At 40.4% G+C, this 20,487-nt stretch overlaps 2 long non-coding RNA genes across 7 annotated transcripts in view; both read left to right on the plus strand.

Moving 5' to 3' along the window:
* The window catches only part of LOC106781985 (uncharacterized), a 327,364-nt gene that overhangs the window by 147,494 nt on the left and 159,383 nt on the right, over nucleotides 1–20,487 (plus strand). The gene's annotated exons all lie outside the window — the stretch shown is intronic.
* On the plus strand, nucleotides 12,395–14,230 carry LOC138919286 (uncharacterized). Its single transcript, XR_011429332.1, has 2 exons — nucleotides 12,395–12,536; nucleotides 12,812–14,230. It is a non-coding gene; the product is annotated as an uncharacterized lncRNA (long non-coding RNA).

The following is a 20,487-nucleotide window of genomic DNA, read 5'->3' on the forward strand; positions in this document are numbered from 1 at the left end:
TGAACGGACAGGAAATATTTTTAAACCGTGATTTTGAATTGGCGCTGTGGTGGGCAGAATGGTGGCCCCCCACAAATGTCCACATCCCCATCCCCAGAACCTGTAAATATGTTTGTTCTATTACATGGCAAATGGGACTTTGTATATGTGGTGAATACAGACCATCAAATAAGGAGATTGTCCTGGGTTATCCAGGCAGCCCCGATCGAAGCAGATGAGTCTTTAGAACAGAGAAGTTTCTCTGGTTGGAAGCAGAAGAGACTTGCAGCACAAGAGGCAGGAAAGAGAGGTGGCAGAAGGAGAAATCTGAAGAAATTCCACACGTGAGAAGGACTCAACTTGCTTTCGCTAATTTTGAAATGCAGGGGCCACATGCAAGGCCTCCAGAGAAGCTTCTGGAAGCTAAGGGCAGCCCTTGGCTGACAGCCAGCAAAGGAGCCAGGCCCTCAGTCCTCGTCTGCAAGAAGCTGAATTCTGCCTCCAGCCTGAACCAGCTCGGAAGGGGTTTATTCCCAGAGGCTTCTGATAACAGCCCAGCTGGCGAACACCTCGATTTCAACCTTGTGAAACAGGGAGCAGAGAAACTAGTGAGGTAATACATTTGTGTTACTTTTAGCTGCTGCTATAGACACCAATTTATTAGTATTTCCAAGGCACCTAGCTTGGTTGAGTTCCAAAATTCAATTTTATGTCAATTTTTTGGGCCTTAGACTGCATTTACCATAGAAATAAAGGCTTACTGAATGTCTCTGTCCCCAGACCAGCCCTTAGAGTCTCCATTGACCCTATACCACGCCCCAAGTGCAGTGCCTGTGTTTTAACCATGTCCGTACAGTCTATAGACCATTATTTTTGTCAATAAATTCATAGCAAGGCTGAATACATCTTTTTCTCTCAAGAGCACCTGTTTTTCTGAAAGAGGCATTGGGAACAGCGTCTCTGTTAGGAGTCTGTGGGGTAGTAACTCATGGATACAAAAAGGGTTTCACTGGAGGATGTACTCTCTGTGTTCTGCACTGAGCAATAAAGGGCGATTCCTTTTGCACGAGAAGTATATTCCCTTGATAGTTGATTAATCAGGTGTTTATTGACTACCTACTGTGTGCTACGAATTATCTTTGGGTTTGAGGAAATAAAGATGTAATAATGATCCTGTTCACGGTCACTGCCTTCATGGAGGTTGCAGTCTGGATGACAGAGACATGTAAAGAATAAAAGCTTAGGGGGAGGAGTTGATGAGTCTGTTAGGATTGCTCATGGAAGGCTTCTCTGAGGAGGTGGCTGCTGAACTCAGACTGAAGTCTGGCAGAGGAATGACCCATGGATAAAGAGGATTTAGATTTGTTCCAATTTAGATATAGATCATGTTCAAAGACAAGCAGGGAAAAGGTGCAAAAAGCAGCTCAGTATTTCCAGAGGGTAAAATATGAGAGGAGGAAGCGGAGAAGAAAAGAATGGGTTAGTGGGAAGATGCCAAATCATAGTCTTATGTGTTATGCAAAAGGCTAGGTAGGAGTATGGAAATGTATATGCTGAGTTCTCATAAGTTGAAGATTCTCCATGTCCTTGTGTATGCACTTGTACACGTGTGTGTATATAATCATATGCATGTGTTAGTGTGCAGAGTGGATGCTCACTGTGTCTTTGAATGAATGACTGGGAACAAAAATAAAACAAAATCTGGAAGCAGGGAGGGAAAAGGAAGAGGACAGAGTTAAGGACTGGAACCTGGATTTGAAAGGAAGATGTATTTTCTGAATCAGAAGAGCAATTCAGGGAGAAAAGGGGCCAGAAGCAGACTTTGCTTGGGCAGACCCAATGCAAACCGAGAGAGAAAAGATCCAAAGTGAAGCGTGAGAACTGGCTCTGTACGTAGCCTTTCGTGACGTGGGTCCAATAACGTACACAGTATGTTTGTAATCCCGGGGGTGAAGGCTGCTTGTGACCATACCCAGTAAATTCATGAAGTATTAAGTGCTCATATAAGACTCATTTAATTTCTTTTTTTGGAATTTGGCATTAATTTAAATGCTACTCTATAGAAACAATAGACTGAAGTCAATACTCAGTCTTTTCAAGCTGGTAAGCAACCACCTCATTTTCAAATATGGTAGAGTTTTATGACTTTGAATGTAAAGCTTGGCTCCGGGTTATTTTAACACTTACGTTAGATTTAGTACGCCAGAAAATCAAACTATAGCTGAACACAGTTACACTGTGCAAATATGTGGATTTATACCATCTGACCTAAAAGAGCAAGCTAAAAACAAAAATTATAGCCAGTCAAGACAGACATGCTTATGCAAGGATAACTTCCCTTCTTATCGTTCCAAAGGCAATTTTTTCTTAGTGGAAAACCTGCCGTTTTTTTCTCCCTGGGGAGGGTTCTATAAATGTGGTGAATTACCTCAGCCTAACATTCCTGGAAAACAAAGGAGCTTTTTGTTCTCTGAACCCAAATCTGACTACCTCCTTTTTGAATCAAGCCTCAAAATAGCTAGAATTGAGACAATGGGCAGAGCAGACACAAATGACCTTGTTCCAATGACTTATATGTTTAGCTACGAAGGAGAGTCAATGGAAAGGTTTTCTGGTGTTAAAAGAATATATTGATTTTCTTTCCCGGTGTGTCCCTCTGTACAGAGGCTTAGAGAAGAATCTTCGTCCACTGTTGCTCCAGCATTTCCTAAAGACGGCTTCTGCTGGTTCATCTTCTTAGTGTGATCTCTGCCACCAAGGGAGGGCACTGATCAAAATGGGTAACTAAGTTGCCTGGAGTTCAGCAACCCAAAGCCATGCCATGTCATTCTTCTCTTTTCAGGAATATATCATTTATAAAAATATATTTCTTTTAAGTTTGGAATAAAGGGAAATGGGTGGAGGAAAGGGATTACTAACAAGAAGAGTTGTGGGGGTTTGGTTGGCTGGCACAATCACAGCATTTCAAGAAGTGAGGCTGTGCCATGCTCTCTGGAGACTGTTTGCTGATGTCATGAGGCCAGCACGTTTTGGGGTATTCAGCTTTTCTAATCACCATGCTCCTGAAATGGCATGATCTTTCCTCTGAGTTTTTAACCACGATCCATTCCTAGCATTAGCTACATGGCTTCCTTTTTGCACTGGGTGATCTTGGAGCTTCACCTCTCTGAGCCTCCATTTCTTTAATTGAAAAAAAGTGATGGAAAAAAGAAATGTCTCATATCTTTTCCAGTTCTGTAATACTTAAAACTGGGATCTTCAGGGGCCGAACAAAAATTCTTAGGAAAGGAATCAAACTTCAGACTAGCCTCCCTCTGTCCTTTCCTTCCTAATGACTTATATCTGTCCACCAGGTGTCAGACGTTGCATCACCTCTTTCCTTCTGCTTTAAATTTTATGCCCTATGTGTTAGTTTGCTAGGGCCGCCGTAACACAGTACCATAGGCTGGGTGGCTTAAACAACAGAAATTTATTTTCTAATTGCTGTGGATGCTAGAAGTCTGAGATCGAGGTGTCGATAGGGTTGGTTTCTTCTGAGACCTCTCTCCTTGGCTTGTAGGTGGCCATCTTCTGCAAGCGTCCTCAAATGTCTTTCATTTGTATATGTCTGTGCCCTAACTTTCTCCTCTTATAAAGACACCAGTCATATTGATTAGAACTCATCCTAATGAGGTCATTTCCCTTAATTACCTCTTTAAATACCTTAACTCCAAATACAGTCACTTTCTGAGGTACTAGGGGTTAGAACTTCAATATACAAATTTTGGAGGGACTCCATTCTGCCCATAATACCACACATAGATTCTAAACCTTATCTCCTTTTGTATCTATCAAAGCGTCTTAGCTGAGTCCAAACCGAGTACTGTTTGTAAAAATGGTTGAGCTGTCAACTCTTGAGAAAATTTGCTTGCATATGATATGCACAGGGACTTTTGTAGATGGTGCTGACATAGGAAGTATGTGTGTACAGGAGTGTCTAGGAAGGAGAGAGGTAGATACAAAAGGGATACAGGAAAAAATAGACTTTGTTCTTCCTCTATCCTCACTCCTGATCAAGTATTCTTAAGCCCATAATAAAAGAGAGTTTCAGACTAAAACTGTGTAAGTCTTAGATAAATTCATCTTCTTCTGAAGCCATGGAGACAAAAATGCAACATATTCTTGGAGAAATGTCTTCTTCACAACATCCCTCACACCTAGCCTGGCCACTATGTCACAGACCACAGGACAGCTTTAGTAGACTTGGGGCTTAGTATAGGCTCGGCGGCAAATGGCTATGCATTGTTGTGATGGAGAGAGGGAACAGAAGGAAGAGGCGGTATTGAGGCTGCTGGATGAGGCGCCAATAGTGAAAGAAAATGGAATAGGCCTCGAATCTCAGGCAGCCTACAAGGGGATGGGGTTGAAGTCATTCATTCAAAATTTGGGGTGTACTAAAAAGCATGGAGTGCTGGGCATTTATGAAAAAGAAACATCATTTACACCTGGTGGTGTAGTGGTTAAATTCACCTTCTCCACTTGGTGACCCAGGGTTCACCAGTACAGATCCCCAGTATGGACCTATGTACCACTCATCAAGCTGTGCTGTGGCAGGCGTCCCACATATAAAGTGGAGGAAGATGGGCATGAACGTTAGCTCAGGGCCAATCTTCCTCAGCAAAAAGAAGAGGATTGGTGGCAGATATTGGCTCAGGGCTAATCTTCCTCAAAAAACCCAACTTGCCTGCCCCCCCCCCAAAAAAAACCCACCATTCTTTAAGAAAAAAAATGAAAAGAGAGAAGTGAGAGTTCTTAGAAAGTGAGGGTTTTCAGAAGTCAAAACTTGATGAGTTTGGGAGTTGTACGAACTTCCCAATGTGGGGCTGTGGAATTAGGATGTTTTAAAATTTGACAACTAATTTGTGCTAGAGTGAGTTATGGATACCAGACCTACATAAGTGGAATAGATTTTAATGTTTGTTTTGAATGAGATTCAGCACATTGGACAGAGAGACCAGTATTGTCTGAAAAGGTTTTATACTGTCAACTCCTTATTGTGGAATGAGAAATAGAGATATTGAACCATTAGAGTAGATTAAGGAATCATAATCAGTGAAGAAAATTATTTCAGATAAAAGAGGTTTCATTGGGAAGAACAGAGTTTTGACTAGTATATACTCAAATGACTAACACTTTCATTAGCTAGAGCAAAACGGAGTATTACATACACTAGACTTTTTCCAGATTATTTTTTGGTGTGATTCTTTCCACATTCATTGTACTGAGCATACTTAAGTTCTTTAATCTTTAGTTTTATGTCTTTCAATTCTAGATATTTTCTTCTATTGTTTCTTTGATCATTTTCTCTTTCAATTACCCTTAGTTGGATGCTGATCCTCTAATTTTCATATATTTTTTATTCCAATATTCCTCTTCTTGGCATTTTAATCCTACTTTCTGAGTGATCCTGTTGACCTTTCATGCTACATGTTTTACTTTTTTTTTTTTTAAAAAGTTTCAACTGTTTGATTTTAACTTCAGAGAGTTCTTGTTTTACTTTTCTTCTTTTTGTAGCGTATGTGTTTATTTCAGAGTTACAATATCTTCTTAACTATCTGAAGGTACTAAATATTAATTTAAGGTTTTTTTGCTGCACTATCTTTATTTCCTCTGAGTTCCTTCTGTTGGATTTGTTTGGTTTGCCTTGGCCTTTCTCTTCCATACTGGAGGTCTTCCTTGAGTCTATTTGGTCTTTGCCTTCTACGAGAGTGAAGAACTAGAGAGCTGGTTGGAGTTCTGCATGCATGGGTGTGGCATGCCAACTGGTGAGCTTCCTTTAAAACAACTGGGTGAAAAACTGATATTCCCGTTTCAGATGCTGCAAATATCAGTGTCAGTATATCAATTTTCTGGCTGCTCTAACCTTCCATCTGGTGAGGACTGTGATTGTCACTGCTAATACTCAAGAGGCAAGTTTGAGAGAGAGGCTGAGGTCTCACTGGTGACTATATAGACTCATGCTTAATCTCTCCATCTTCAATCCAACCTTCATGCCTGCCCTCCTTTGTGCTTGGTGTTTCAGTGTCTGGAGCCTCACGGACTCACTTTCTCTGAAACAAATTCCTCCTGGCTTCTGGAGTTGTGGAGGGAGGCAGTCATCTGATGCTGGCTGTTGGAGTGGACACCTGGTGCTTAATAACTCCATATACAGGCATTCAAATCTCTATTTTCGGCATCCTACCAAACCGCTAATTTTTGCTGTTCCCCACGCTCCTAATTATTGAGCCTTTTAGGTAGTCCTATGAGGTGAATTGGTTTCTTTTTAATAGTCATCTCTACCTCCACCACCCTACACAGGCACTTGGATTCGACATTTCCTCTCTCTGCTATGATTTTCATAATTCTTCTATATGTTTTCTTTCTTTAAATCTCATAATTTAGGATCATAGATGTCTTTGAGTTTGATTAAACGTGGGGTTTGTATTTCTTTTCTTTAACTGTTTGTTGTTTTGTTATGACTTTCAGCAGAAGAGAGTGGAAAAGTCTCCACCTCACCTTACTGATACTGAAAATCTAATGCAATACTTTATAACTCTGAAGATAAAATAATAGGAATATTTGGGAAAATAATATGTGAATATAAGAGTGTAGGATAGTTTAATGTAGCTAGCACATTTTATTGGCAATAAAACAGGAAGCCAATGTTTTTAAATTTTCCTAAAAATCTAGACCTGAGACTTGATTTTTGACCTGGACATCAGACTTCTCTCTGTTCTTTGATGTTATATTAAAAAGGCTAATGTACTGAGTCCTAATAACAGAACTTCCATATTTCTCTGGTCATATCACCAATGTGTCCTGTTCTTCGCAAACTTCTGCTCTCTGCTGTCTCCTCCCTTATCCTCTTCCTTTGGGTTTCATGGTGACACAGTGTCAGTCAGGATGGATTAACTTCTACAATAAAAACATCCTCTATATCCATAGCAGATTGACTTGGGGCTCTGATCTGCCTTGTCCTCCCTCTTGGACACAGGCTGTTGGAGCAGACATTGTCAATTGTCACAACAAGAAGAAGAGAAAGCAGGGCAGATCAGAGCTAGCACTGATGGCTGCAATCAGGGAATTCACACATGCCCCTCCTGCTCATATTCCATTGGCCAAAGCGAGTCACAATCCTCCACCTATCCCAGAGGGAACAGAAGTGCAAACTTACTAAGTGCTTACTAAGGTAATTTGGGAAAACTACTAAAGAGAACCATTAGAATCATTACCACCTTTTACCACAAACTACCTAAAATATTGAAATCTAGGCAAGCTATATAAACCAAAATGCACAATGTTTGGAAATGTCATTTCAGCCATTTTACCAACTGAATGAATCAATCATGATTGAATAATAGCCACATATCAGAAATAAATATGGTTAAAATAACTACATAGATTGTACTGAAATCTAAATATATAAATCCATTCATTTTTTCAATAAATACTGTTTACTCTATTTTTACTTAGATCTTACTGTGTGCTTCATACAATGCTAAATGATGGAGATTAAACAAAACATGATGGATATGGGGAAATAGTATATAAATCTTGTAATTCTTAATTCTGTCCCCTAGTCATCAATGAATTCGTTTATACTTATAAAAAGTGAACCTGAAAATATATTTGTTGTTTCCTATAAGACAGAAAGTTGAATACGTACAAGCCTGAAACAGCTATTAAGAAAAGAAACTAGGGGCCGGCCCGGTGGCGCAGCTGTTAAGTTTGTATGTTCCTCTTCTCCGTGGCCCAGGGTTCGCTGGTTCGGATCCTGGGCACAGACATGGCACTGCTTGGCAAGCCATGCTGTAGTAGGTGTCCCACATATAAAGTAAAGGAAGATGGGCATGGATGTTAGCTCAGGGCTCGTCTTCCTCAGCAAAAAGAGGAGGATTGGCAGTAGTTAGCTCAGGGCTAATCTTCCTCAAAAAAAAAAAAAAAAAAAAGAGGAAGGAAAAGAAACTAGAGCTCTTTTGATTCAACTGCTTCGTAGACTATACTAGTTAACCAAATACGTTCCAGCTCTTAGAGATGGGTGAACAGGCTATCTCCCCCAGTTATCACCTGGATCAAAGTCTTGTTTCAATTTACCAATCTTATATTCTCCAAAAAAAAAAAAAAAGTTGGCAATTTTCAAAGAGTACAATTTTCATTTGGAAAGAACTCTTCGGTGAATCCATTAACATTTTGTAATCACTTAATTATTTTTAATCGTTAAAAAAATGTCAGCAGGTAAGCATTTACAAGAGCGGGCTTCAGAATGATGAGGCTTACATCCAGCTAATCCGTATTTGGAGCGGCTACCGGAAGTCCTAGACTAGTTCCGGGTGACAGGGAGGGTCTGGATCCGCAGCCGTGTCGCTGAGACGCCGCTCCACTGCCACGGCTTCGTGCACTTGCTCTCTTCCTAATGCGAAAGGGCATGTGGGTAAATGAGATAATAGCTGGAAACGTGAAACCCTAGCCATCAAGAGCAGAGAGCGCTCCGATTGTAAAAGTCCTTCTTCAAATGCTCCTTGAGAAGATGCTGAGATGGAATGAAAGTCAGATGGAAGATAGTGACTGAGAGCAGACGATAACTCAGAAGTCTAGTTATGAATTTTTCTTAAGGTGGAAAAACCATGCTAGTACTTCCCAAATCAGGCCAAATTCATTTTAGCTTATGCAGTTGTTTCCCACTGAGTCAAGCGCTATAGAAGGCAAAGACATCCAGCATTCTGTAATAGGTCAGGGAAAAGAATGTGTGACTGGAGGAGGGGGCGAGAGGCTCCCTACAGCAAGTCAGTGCTGCTCCAAGGATCACTGCGCGTGGAGACCTTAGAGGGTGACTGGTTTTTATCTCAAGTGTAGGAAAAATATGTATGACTCAATTGACATGGATCTGAATTTATTTAAAGAGGTCTGTATTCGGTGCTTTCTGAAGGCTCATGATTATGTTAGTTGGATCTTTAGGTTACAGGTGCCCTTCAAATGTAGGACATTTTAAAAACTGAAACATTGACATTTATTAAATAAAAAGAGTAAATTGAGTTAGGGGACATATCTATGTCTCATGGGAAAATCCAATTATCATCAAGATATTGTGTGATTGCAATGTTACACTAAGGCGTGTCCATCAGCATGCCCTCCAACCTGCTTTGTCTGAGATTCTCTTGAAGGCTCACATGGGTGAAAGTCTAGTCTGCCGGGTAGGATGAGCAGAGCTCTGGCTGGCTTCCCCTACCGAGCCAAGTCTGTGATCTCACACCTGTCCTTTATTCAGGAAGAGCCCCAGCTCTGTGTTTATATGGCTCCTCAGTAGGCCATCGTAGTTGACTCAAGGGAACCAGAGGAATGTGGCAAATGTTCCACAGAGACTTACTTCTTTGGTTGTTCAATTTTTGGAGGAAAGTGCACAGGCATGATCTCCCGTTGAGACTTGGCTCACGATGAGTAGAAGAAAATATCCATATTAGGAAAGGGAGAGTTGTTGAAAAGTCCAAGTTAAACATGACACCCTTCCTCCCCTGAGCTTCCCATGTGTGGATATGCGTGCTTGACAGGGATGAAAACATCCCTGGTTTCAGCTGGCTTAATTGGGCGCATGTGAACACAATTTCTCTTCTCAGCGGTTGCTTCTCTGGCCAGGTTCCAATGATCTCACAGTGGAAATTTTCAATGTTAAATTTTGTGTGTGAAATATTTTTAGAGATTTAAAAAAACTTTTTTGTTTATTTTAAGGAAAAAATGTCAACATGAAATCACTTACTAGCAAATCTGTTAACAACTTGAAATGAAACATACATGTAACAGAGATGATATTGAATTTCAGCAAACAGGGCCCCCATCATGAAGTTTGCACTCAATACCCCTTTGTACGTGCGAGATGGCATTTCTTTAGAGTGGACATTTAAAATGTGGCTGGCCATGCATTTTGTCTATAAACTGAATGCTCAAATAAAGTGAATAACACCAAAAAGTATTTCCAATGGTTCAACTAAAAAAATGTTTCCAGTAGTGCAATTCACTAAACATGTAATAGGTACTTTAAGAAGGTGTACAGCATGGTGGTTAAGAAAACAGACTGCTACTGCTAGCTACTTTTGCGACCTTAGGCTATTTCAGCCTCTATGCTTCGTTTTCCTCCTCTGTAAATCGGGATAATGTAACTACATGGAGTTGTTGTGAGGATTAAATGAGTTACAGTGCATAAACAGTGCTTACAGCAAGGCCTGGCACGTGGTTAGAGCTCCATAAATGTTGGCTGTTGCTGCCATGGGCCTGTTGCAAGCACAGCCCCAGGTGCTGTAGGGCAACCAAAAGTGGATGAGCAGTAGTCTTCCTCTCCAGGTGCAGACACCTGAGAGGTATGCAGTGAGTTATAATGCAACTCTGGCTGCAAGAAGAGCTCTATCAGAGACACAAATTGCAGTTGGCAGTACACAGGAAGAGTAGGGTTATGACAAGGGCTGCATTTGATTTGGGTCTTAAGTGATAGGTAAGATTTTGACAGGTAGAAGGGGAAAAAGAGGGAACCATCAAACTGAGAAAGGTTAGAAACCATTTCCAAGGTCACTTAACTAGAAAAGGTTAGAGAGAATTTAAAACCAGGGCTTTTAAAATCTAAAGCTGTATTTTTAATTATGTTACGATATTGGGCCTCATTTAAGATAACATGGAGATACGTTGAAGTTAATCATGAGCCAGCCCTTAATTGCATCTTAAAAACTTTTTAAATCGATTCTGCTTGTACAGGGAAGCTACTGAAGCCTTTTGAACAGAGGACTAGCTTGAGTGGGTTTGTGCTTTAGGAACAAAGCTCTGAGGGCAAGATGAGAAATTTATTGCAAGTAGGGAGATTGGAGATGGCATGATCGACTTGTTGGGAGAGGAGTGGAGACGTGAGTGGAAAGGAGGGTGTGGAATCAAGTTGTAGCTTCAAAGTGAAATTCATAGGATTTGACTGTATGGAAAGAGCTGACATTTCTGAAATCTTGTATGTTGTAACTTGACAGTTGATATGGGCAGGAAGACAGTGAATTAACTTTGAGATATGGGTGGAAAGCACACATGGGGATTTTCTATTAGACTTTCTTTCAGACTGTCTTTGTATAGATAAGGTTTAACATATTACATTTTGTTCTTCTAGTCAAAAAATAATAGCCATTGGACTAACGAAACTCTAAACATTTTTTGGCTATATCAAGAATGGGCACATTTTTCAGTAACAATAATGCGTGTTTGTGTGTGAGAGAGAAAGAGAATAGAGTTATAGGACTTACGTTAAAAGAACTGTTTCATAGGGACTAGCCTGGTGGCGTAGTGTTTGGGTTTGCACGCTCCACTTTGGTGCCCTGGGCTTCACTGGTTTGGATTCCCCAGTCATGGACCTACACACTGCCCCTCAAGCTGTGCTGTGGCAGTGTCCCACATACGAAATACAGGAGGATTAGCACAGATGTTATCAGAGAAATACTCCAAATTTCTCATTAAACCGCTTCTTTATGAGCAACAACATAGATTTACAATGTCGTTGCCATTCTTCCATGATGGAGAATCCTTGCCCAGTCAGACATAAACTCGTTGCCAGGGCCCAGGCTCTCCACAGTTCCATAGTCTGACCTACTTAGCTAGATTTTTATTGTGTTTGTAGTTGAATTCTGCTGAGCAGGTGTCAGAATGGTAGCTCCTGAGGCTGGTAGAGTAGAACACTCGATGCTGTTGGAAGCAGGCAGGTTGTGAGGCTCGATTTTCCCTGAACCATATTGGAATTCCTTTGACAGTAGAGGATGGCAAAGTGTGAAAGGTGTTTTATGTCTTTGTTCCATCTTTAAACATCATTTAGAGTTTATATTATAGTGGTCCCAAAGATCTCTGTCATTCTAAATAGTTTTTACATGTAGCTGGCAGGTGAGGCATGGAGAGCCTTGTAGAAATTTGCTGTAGTAAAGCAGTGGACACAGATGAGGAAGGGTTCAAGTGAAAGAAATCAGATGTGAACGAAAAGCAGCGTGCAGGCGTGAGGCTATCGGACGGGAGAGACAGCACCCGCGTGCGCCTACAGTAAAATTAGGCTGTGGTCATTAGTAAACTGAATTTTTATACCACAAATATTAGATGTGCTAATAATTAAAGATAACATTTTGCATTAAAATAATTACATTAAAATAATTAAAAAATATAAAATAATCTTTTATAATTCAGTGAGGGGAAAAAAGTGATGGGTCTTTCTCACAGGTAGCTATTAAACAGCCAATGGACCGTAAGGTAAATTGCTTCCAAAAAGTTTAACATGTTCCTAGGCATTTGTGGCTCGTGGTAAGAAAGTAGGGATTTCTTAGAAAGTAAATCCTAGGGATTTAGAAAGTGACAAAGTCATGGGAGATGCGTAATCATCGCGAATGCATTCCTATAGAACAGTCCTTAAGGGAGCTGGAGACAGAGGAGGCGGATTGCCGATTCGGAGACAGAGCAAGTATTCCTGAGAGAGAAAAAGTGCTCCTGAAAGCAGCGGGTGCTGGTCTTCAAATGTCGTCATTCAGTTCCTCAACGACCAGGTTTGGAAACTGATCAGTGCTATTGAATTTCTCTGTAATATCAGCATAACTTTGAAATATCCTTAGTCTAGAAAATGTAAGTGAATTAATGACTAAAGATTTTGTAAAATGTGGTTGTCAACAATTTTTTGAACATCTGTCTCCAGAGGAATATGATTACGGATTCAAAATTGCAGGGAAAAAGTGACAAATAGTCAGTCTTGGCTGTAAATTTTCCTATTTGGGCTGGGAGTCAGCTTCCTCAGAAATCAGCTTGGTCGTCCCTCTCCCTCCAGGTCCGGGGCACACAGAGCAGCTGCTTGTCTCTGGAGTCCAGCTGTGAAGGATTCATGGGCGCCTTCTCCAGGGTTGCCAGCCCCAGGATTGTTCTCCGTGAAGATTTCTCCCAGAATCTCAACGTGGCAAAGCTCACCATGGGACCATCCTTTTAGTTAGAGTTTCCAACAAATGGGGAAGCATTTGGCATGCTCTTTCCATCTTTGCTACTATTCATTTAGTCTTTGTCTCTGAAATGCGTTGCCAAGAGGAAAGCTTCGTGTGTTCGTTTGTAGTGTGACATCTTGCTTTGGAAACTTTGAGTGTGTGCATAGGGAGGCAAAGAAAAAACGAGGCTTCACTTTTCCCCACTTTGCATTAATTAAAAAAAAGACTGAAAGTGAAGTTTGAGTTTTTCTTTATTCAGAAATTGGAAAGAAGATTCGTATGCATTTTTGTTGTTGTTGTTGCATTTTTGTTGTTGTGTTGTTGTTGGAGTAGATGGGAGGTAGTAAGAGGTGTCAGAGACTTTCTCTTTGTTTTTAATGTTGGTACCCGAGAGATTATACTCAATGATAGATGATAAAAGAAAGGGCCAGGTTTCAGGTGGAGTAATCTTATGAGGATGAAGGGCCTGGATGTCTTGTGTGGGATAAATGGAGGCTCTAATCGTGATCCGACTCACCGCTGGGGTTGGACATATTACGTATATCAAAAAAAGATATTAAAATGGAGATAAATTTAAACCTGGTGAGAAAAAGGCAATAATAAGCCTTCCAAATACCATTTAAAATTGCCCCACAGTGACCATGGAGCCCTACATAAAAGAAATACTATGATCTCACTAATTGTAAAACCTACAGTTTTAGAAAACTAATGGATCTTAGTGGAGAGAAATTCATAGCTTAAGAATGTGACAACCACGATAAGGTACTGAAAAGTCAGTTTCCCTAAGGCGGTTAGCGTGGACTCTGTAATGAACTAAGTACTGGGAAACTTAATTTGAATTTTCCAAACTGTGTGCCCAGAGACATATGACTGAAACGTATTTTCAGAAAGCTATAAAGCAACCATAGTTCTTGACAAGGACTAATAGTCTGCTTTTACAAAGAACTTTTTTTTAATCTAAGGGCTTCAGAGAACAAGCAGAGAGTCAGTTATGCTACCAGCATTGACACTTAGAGAGAATGAATGGGTCTTAGGGAACCACTGAATCCGAAAGTTACATTCAGTCAAGGCTCATATTGTTTTCTGTTTTAATCTAGGATTACTGTATTTGCTTTTTTTACAGTTAGAAAAACAACTTCAATTATATCTGTCAAGAATATGCTAATAATTGAAGAGTGTTTAATATTTTATTTCTAATAATGAAAATATTACCAAATTGTATTTATTTTTAAAGATACTTGAAATAATAAAATTCCAAGACAGCAAAAAAACTGTACTCACTTTCCGGTCATCAAGTCTGTGTCCCTCGTTACTGAAAGGTCTTGTCATTAGAGTAAGGAAAGGGGAGCTCGACTAAGCCTCAGAACGCCAACTGATCCATAGAAGTAGTAGGTGACTCTTCACAGAGAACCTGGGGAAGGTAGAAGACGGGCCTGCCAGAGGATGAGACCCAGAGGGGGTCGTATGGGCACGCCTTGCGAAACCCCAATGACAGAAAGAAGGCGGGGGAGAAGGGGTTCTGGATATGGAAACTAATTTTGGAAGGAGCAACACAAGAACATTGAAGACAAGTATTGCCTGCCTGGGAACTTTGTCTAGTCCCAGTGTTTGCGACGTGCCTAGGCTGACATTATAGGGAGCCCGAACAGATTGGATGTCACTGCCTTCGGAACCCATGCTGTGGCCCCATGAAGAGATCCAAAGAAGGGCTCTGCTTCTGCTCTTCCTTGGCAGCTGAAGAGCATGGCCAACGCTCCTTCCCTGAGCCCTCACCACCATCAGACATTGTGTTGAACCCTCCATCCTCCATCCCGTTTGGTCCTCACAGTGGCCTATGAGCAGTTAATAATACCTCCATCACCACCGTCCCCCCCATTTTTTAACAGAAAATACTGAGACTCTGAATAGTTAAATGACCTCAAGAACAAACAAAAAATAACAGTAAAACTGGGGTTTAACCCTCGAGTTGTCTGCCTGTAGAGCCCATGCTTTATCCCAGGGTCTTAAGACACGGGAACTGGCGTCAGAGAAATGTCTGCAGAACTTGCTGCTGTCTGGTCTCCAGGCTCTGTGCCCAGCCCAGAGCAGCAGCCCCTCTAGCTGGGGCAGAAATGGAGGGAAAACTCCTGGAACTTCAGCCCTTCAGCAGCCAGTCTCAGATCCTTCCCTCCTGTCTTCCCTCATCAGATTCTGAGATGCAGATATCCTACTTCTGCTCCTCAAGACAAAAAGGGAGTTGGAAGGAGAACGTAAGTCTCCAGGGGAGTGGATCCCGTCTAGTTTCTCCATTTCCACAGTCTCTCACTCACTCCCAGTTCCCGGCATCAAAGAGGTGGAAGAAAGGTCTGGAGGGAGAGGGGTCTTCACTTTCTGCTCTGTTCTCTTCCATTTATCTTTAATTCTCCTTGTGATTCATGGTCCCTATCTCCAGCTGTGACATAGCCCTTTCAAAATAGACCATTTGTTCTTGGAGTTTGGCAGGAAGAAGGCATGACTTTATTTTCAGGTGAGTTAATTATTATATCCTGTAGGGATGTCTACACTACAATCCTGATTGTGGTATTTGCTGCTTATTAAGCTAGGGTGTTTTGTTTTTTGTTTGTTTGGTTTTTTTTTATCAAGCCCCTGAAATTCCTCAGAGCAAAGATAGGTTATAAATGACACCGAGTGGAATAAAGCTACTTATAAAACATGTCTCAAAACAGGATTTTTCTTTTTCTAGAGCATCCAGTGCTTTTTACCCTAGATAGATAAGATAGTTAATCCCCCAGCCCCCTTATTACTCTCCTACCGGTGTGTGGACACACTGACTCCCCTTTCCTGGGGTCTTGGCATACTCCATGAAGAGAGTGATGTGGAAGGGTAAAAACATTACTCAGCCACACTTTACGAAAGTTTCTAGCAGTTGGCAATACTCAGTGTGACCTTTATGTTGGATTTTGCCATCATTTTAATCACTTTACCATCACTTGCAGGAGAGAAGGCGTCTTTAAAAGTGCCCTATTTAAGACTAAGCCAAGACTAAGTGTACATTCTCATTATTTCACACGTTGTCAAAGAAACCAGCACAGTGAAATGACAGCATTTTGAAGAAAATAAATTTGCACAAAGCTCTTAATTAAGGTAGGGGAGGACATTTTATTGCAATTATTTATATTTGACGTTAATCTTTTCATTTTCATGTTTATGCAGCAAAACTTTATTTTTGTGTCCAAAATTTTGCTTTTAATTTCCTACCACTGTTTGCCAAAGCCCTTGTAAATTTCTATGTCTTTTGCAAGAGGTTTTTACCCAAGAGTTTTTGGACTATCTATTGTATTCTTTATGTTTCTGTGTATTTGGCTGATTATTCTACTATATCTAGGCTCTCATTTGCAAAAAATTAATTTCCGTATAGCATGCTAAAGGAAGTTTCAGTGTATTTACTGATCAAAAAAAAGCTTAACTTTTTCTAACACCCACAAGGATAAAGCATTTGATTTTATACTGATTATTACTACTGTCATTAATTTTATCTACTTTTTAATTTTTTTTATTTTAAAATATCAAGCCTACAGAAAAGTTGCAAAAAGGACCCTTCAATCAGACTCATTAATTGTTAATATTCAACCTTTTGGGAATTAATTATAAACATCATGACAGCCCAATATTTTAACATTTCTCGCCTAAAACAAGGACATTCTCAATATAACCCACAATATAATTATCATAAGAAAATTTAACTTAATGTAATGCTTTTATCTAAACACAGTCCATATTCAAATTTCCAAAGTTGTCCCAATAAAATCTCTTATAACTATTCATACCCCTCCTTCCAGGACCCAATGAAGAATTATTTATCACATTTAGTTATCAAATCTCTTTATCCTCCTTTAATCTAAAACAGCGCTCAGCTATTTTTTTCTTTCATGACGTTTAGCATTTATAAAGAAACTGGACCATAGTCTTGTACAATATCCCTAAAATGAGCATTTTCTTGTAATTAGATTTTGGTAAAGAGCATTTTTGGCAGGACTACAATGTGTGTGATGTTGTGTCCTTCACAGAGCATCATGTCAGGAAGTACACGCTGTCAGTGTATCCTAGTTTGGGAAATGAAGTTTGGTCACTTGGCTAAGGTGACGTCTGTTGGATTTCTTCATTGTGAAAGAACCCTCTTCTTTCATAATTAATAAGTACTCTGTGGGGTGATATTTTGAGACTATGTAAATATCTTGTTCTCCAATGATCCTTCCCCCAATGGCTTTGGTATCCATTAATAGATGTTGCTTGAATCAATCATTACTCTGATGTCAGCAAAATAGTGATTTTCCAATTTTATCATTTCTTCTACATTTATTAGTCATCATTTTTCTGTAAAGAAGATCTTTGCATTCTTCCTCTCTCCAACACCTGAAATTATTATTTTGGGGTATCATTATGAACTAAGAGATTCCTTTTGTATTCAATGTATTATAATTTATTCCACTCGTTATTTGTTATAATTCATGAATTGCTCTAAATTTGGTCTATGGAAGCCCCGCTAAACTCTGTTATCCGTTTCAATTGTCTTATTCACTTAACCTCATTATCAGAAATAAGCTTTGAAGATTCAAAATAATTTTTATCCCAATTATTTGTAGCAGTACTTCAACTCTCATATCACATTTATTTTTACCTGTGAAAAATTGTCTAACGGTTCAGCTTCAATATGTAAAGAGCTGGGAAGTTGTCACTCTTATCTTCACAAGAAAAGAGCTGAACACACTGAAAACCAAAGACCTTTCTTGGACCCAGAGAAACTAAGGTTGCGGGTCAAGCAGGTCAAATTCAGAAAGTCACAGCCAAGATCTGCTTACCTAGAACAGAAGTCATTGGGTCCATAAACTTATAGCAACAGTTAAATGGTAATTTTGGTGAATTGTTGGATGCTGAGTGGGGACTAACATGAGAGTCAGAAACTCCTGGGGGACACAGTCTTAGGGAGCTCCCACACTTTCATGGTGTTTACCTCTGGGAATCCCCCAGATCTTCTTGGTAAAGAGCCAAGAAAGATCCTCTATGCCTCTGACAATGGAAGGGAAAAAGTAACAATTTGAAAACTCACCCAGTGCCTTGGCCATAACAAAAGTCCACTCCTCAGGGTCTAAGACTTTACCAGAGCCTTATCCCCCCTGGGGAAAGAGCATGTACTCAACTCTGGCGCTTTCTAGGCATCTTGTCTTACCTAAGGTGGGGAGTAAAGCTAGGAAATATTTATGAAGCTCACAGTCCAATGACACAGACTGAAATTTCATTGTAAGAGTATAGAATGCTCCCCCTCCCCCACACCTTACACCCTCTACACCAGCAGGGCTCCAGTATAAGAACAGTGGGTTACAGCTGAAAGGGCTGCAAGACACAGACTGTCTGAGGAGGAGTTCTCAGGGAAGCTCAGAGACAATGGGGGAGACAAAAAACAACGGCAGCAGAGGTGTCTCAAGCCTCTGGTAGGTACAGCTACAGCCAACAGCCCAACTTCTAGACAGATTAACATAAAACATCATACCAAAGCCTATTTACCTCAGTTCCTATTACCCAATACATCATGTCTAACTTCCAACAAAAAATTACAAGGCACGCTAAATAGCAAGGAAAAAGTCATATAATGAAAATATCCTCTCTTTGTGAAGATGTTTCTTCACCTTCAGTTGAATTAGGATGAGATTGCCCCGAAAACTCCTTTGTTATGTTTGTGAAGTTCCGTATGTAACGTCTGATTTCTGCCTATAAAAATCGATTTGGTGACTCATATAACATGAAGAGAAATTTAATTATTCAGTTCTAGAGCAAATAAGAAGTACAATTAAAGAAGTGCAGTTAAAAAGACAACTATAGGCTGAAAAGCTGACTCTTTTCCTTAGGAACAGAGAAGCTAAAGTGAAATGTTTGCATCGAAGGGCCCTGCTGGTTTTACGGTCACATCTGCTAACCAGTCTGAATCCTTGGCTCACAGGGATCCTCATGACTGCTGAAAAAAAGCGATTCTTTCAGAAACATTTCCCCTTCGTGTAGCCTAGCATTTTTCAGCAGTCTGTGTTCCCAAAACTCGTGGTTGAAAAATACTCAACCTCGTGCCTACATTTCCTGAAAAGAAGATCAGTCCAGAGGTGATTCAGTAACACATGAAGCTTGCTCTCCAGACACAAATATGAAATACGAATCAGAAAGAACACTGGCATGAAAATGACAGAAACCTCATCACGTTGAGTTGGGAAGTCAGTCTTATTATTAGTTCACAGAGATTGAGTGTTCTTTGGCATTTCGTGGTGCCAACAGTGGGCTAGGTGCTGTAGCGCACATAGAATTAGACAAAATTCTTGCCCAGGGGGCTCATAATCAAATCAGACAAACCAGACGCTAGCCCAGTCCAGCAGTCTGGAGTGGGGAGAGTTGGGCTTCCATGGGGAACCTAAGGTCACTCTGTCCATGAGGATACACTGTTTCCCTCCAACAAGCCTGTTCTCTTGTGTTATGTAAGTTTGGGAGGAAACCTTAACATACCTTCTTGTGATTTCCATTTCGACATCACCTAGGAAATGCAGTTGGGTTTTCACTCGTCGTGTGACAGGGTTCAGGATAAATTCTGTTAAGCACGTGGCTTGGTTTACTGGGTAAGGAAGGAAAAACTCACAGGCCAGAGTTACTAGAGGGAGAAGCAAAGTTTTGTAGGAGACATTCCAGGGAGAGACCTGCAGGGCCAGGTTTTTGCTGAGCCTGCAATACGTATCTGCCATTTTGTGACGATCCATTCTCACCTCCACTCCATCATGAGCGGTGAAGGTTGCATGAGCAACCTTGACGAGTGAGCTGTTTGGCACCAGGCGGTCTGGATTTGGGTTGTCAGCTGTTTACAGAAGATTTTTGGGCATACCAGTAGGCCAGCAATTGGAAATCTTTGCACTCATGTAATATTCCCAATGTGGGGCAGTAGATGACCCTGTTGACATGCAGGTCTGAGTTTAAAAAGCAATAAATAGCATGCATGTCAAAACTCAGCTCAAGGTTGGATTGGATAATTTCCTGTGTCCTCCAAGTGCTTGGTACTATCTCTGTTCTAGACTTGGCACTCTGTATTAAGATCACTGCCTATTTGTCTGTAAACCATCCTCTAGCAACTAGATAGTGCTAGGCACATAGTAGGTTCCAATGAAAATTTGTGAATGAATAAATGCCGTAAAGAATGTAAGCCAGCTCTAACTCTGCATGTTCTTTGACCTTCCAAGGAGAACTCAAGTATGACAACTTTCAAAAATCTTCACAGTCCCCAAACCAAACCCCTTTAAGATATGTTTGTTTGTTTGTTTTTTAACAGCCTTGGGGCCTCAGCTTTATATTTAAACCTACAGGATGTTTCCATAGTTAATTAGTTAGAATCACGAGAGTAGCTACTCCCAAACCTTCATCTATTCCATAATTTTATGTATATATCACATGGTGTGCATTATGCGCTCAGAATTATGTCACTCTATTATTTTGTGTATATATCAGTACCAGTGTGGTTTGAACT

This window comes from Equus caballus, chromosome 19 (genome assembly GCF_041296265.1).
Source record: "Equus caballus isolate H_3958 breed thoroughbred chromosome 19, TB-T2T, whole genome shotgun sequence".
Classification (NCBI taxonomy): Eukaryota; Metazoa; Chordata; class Mammalia; order Perissodactyla; family Equidae; genus Equus; species Equus caballus.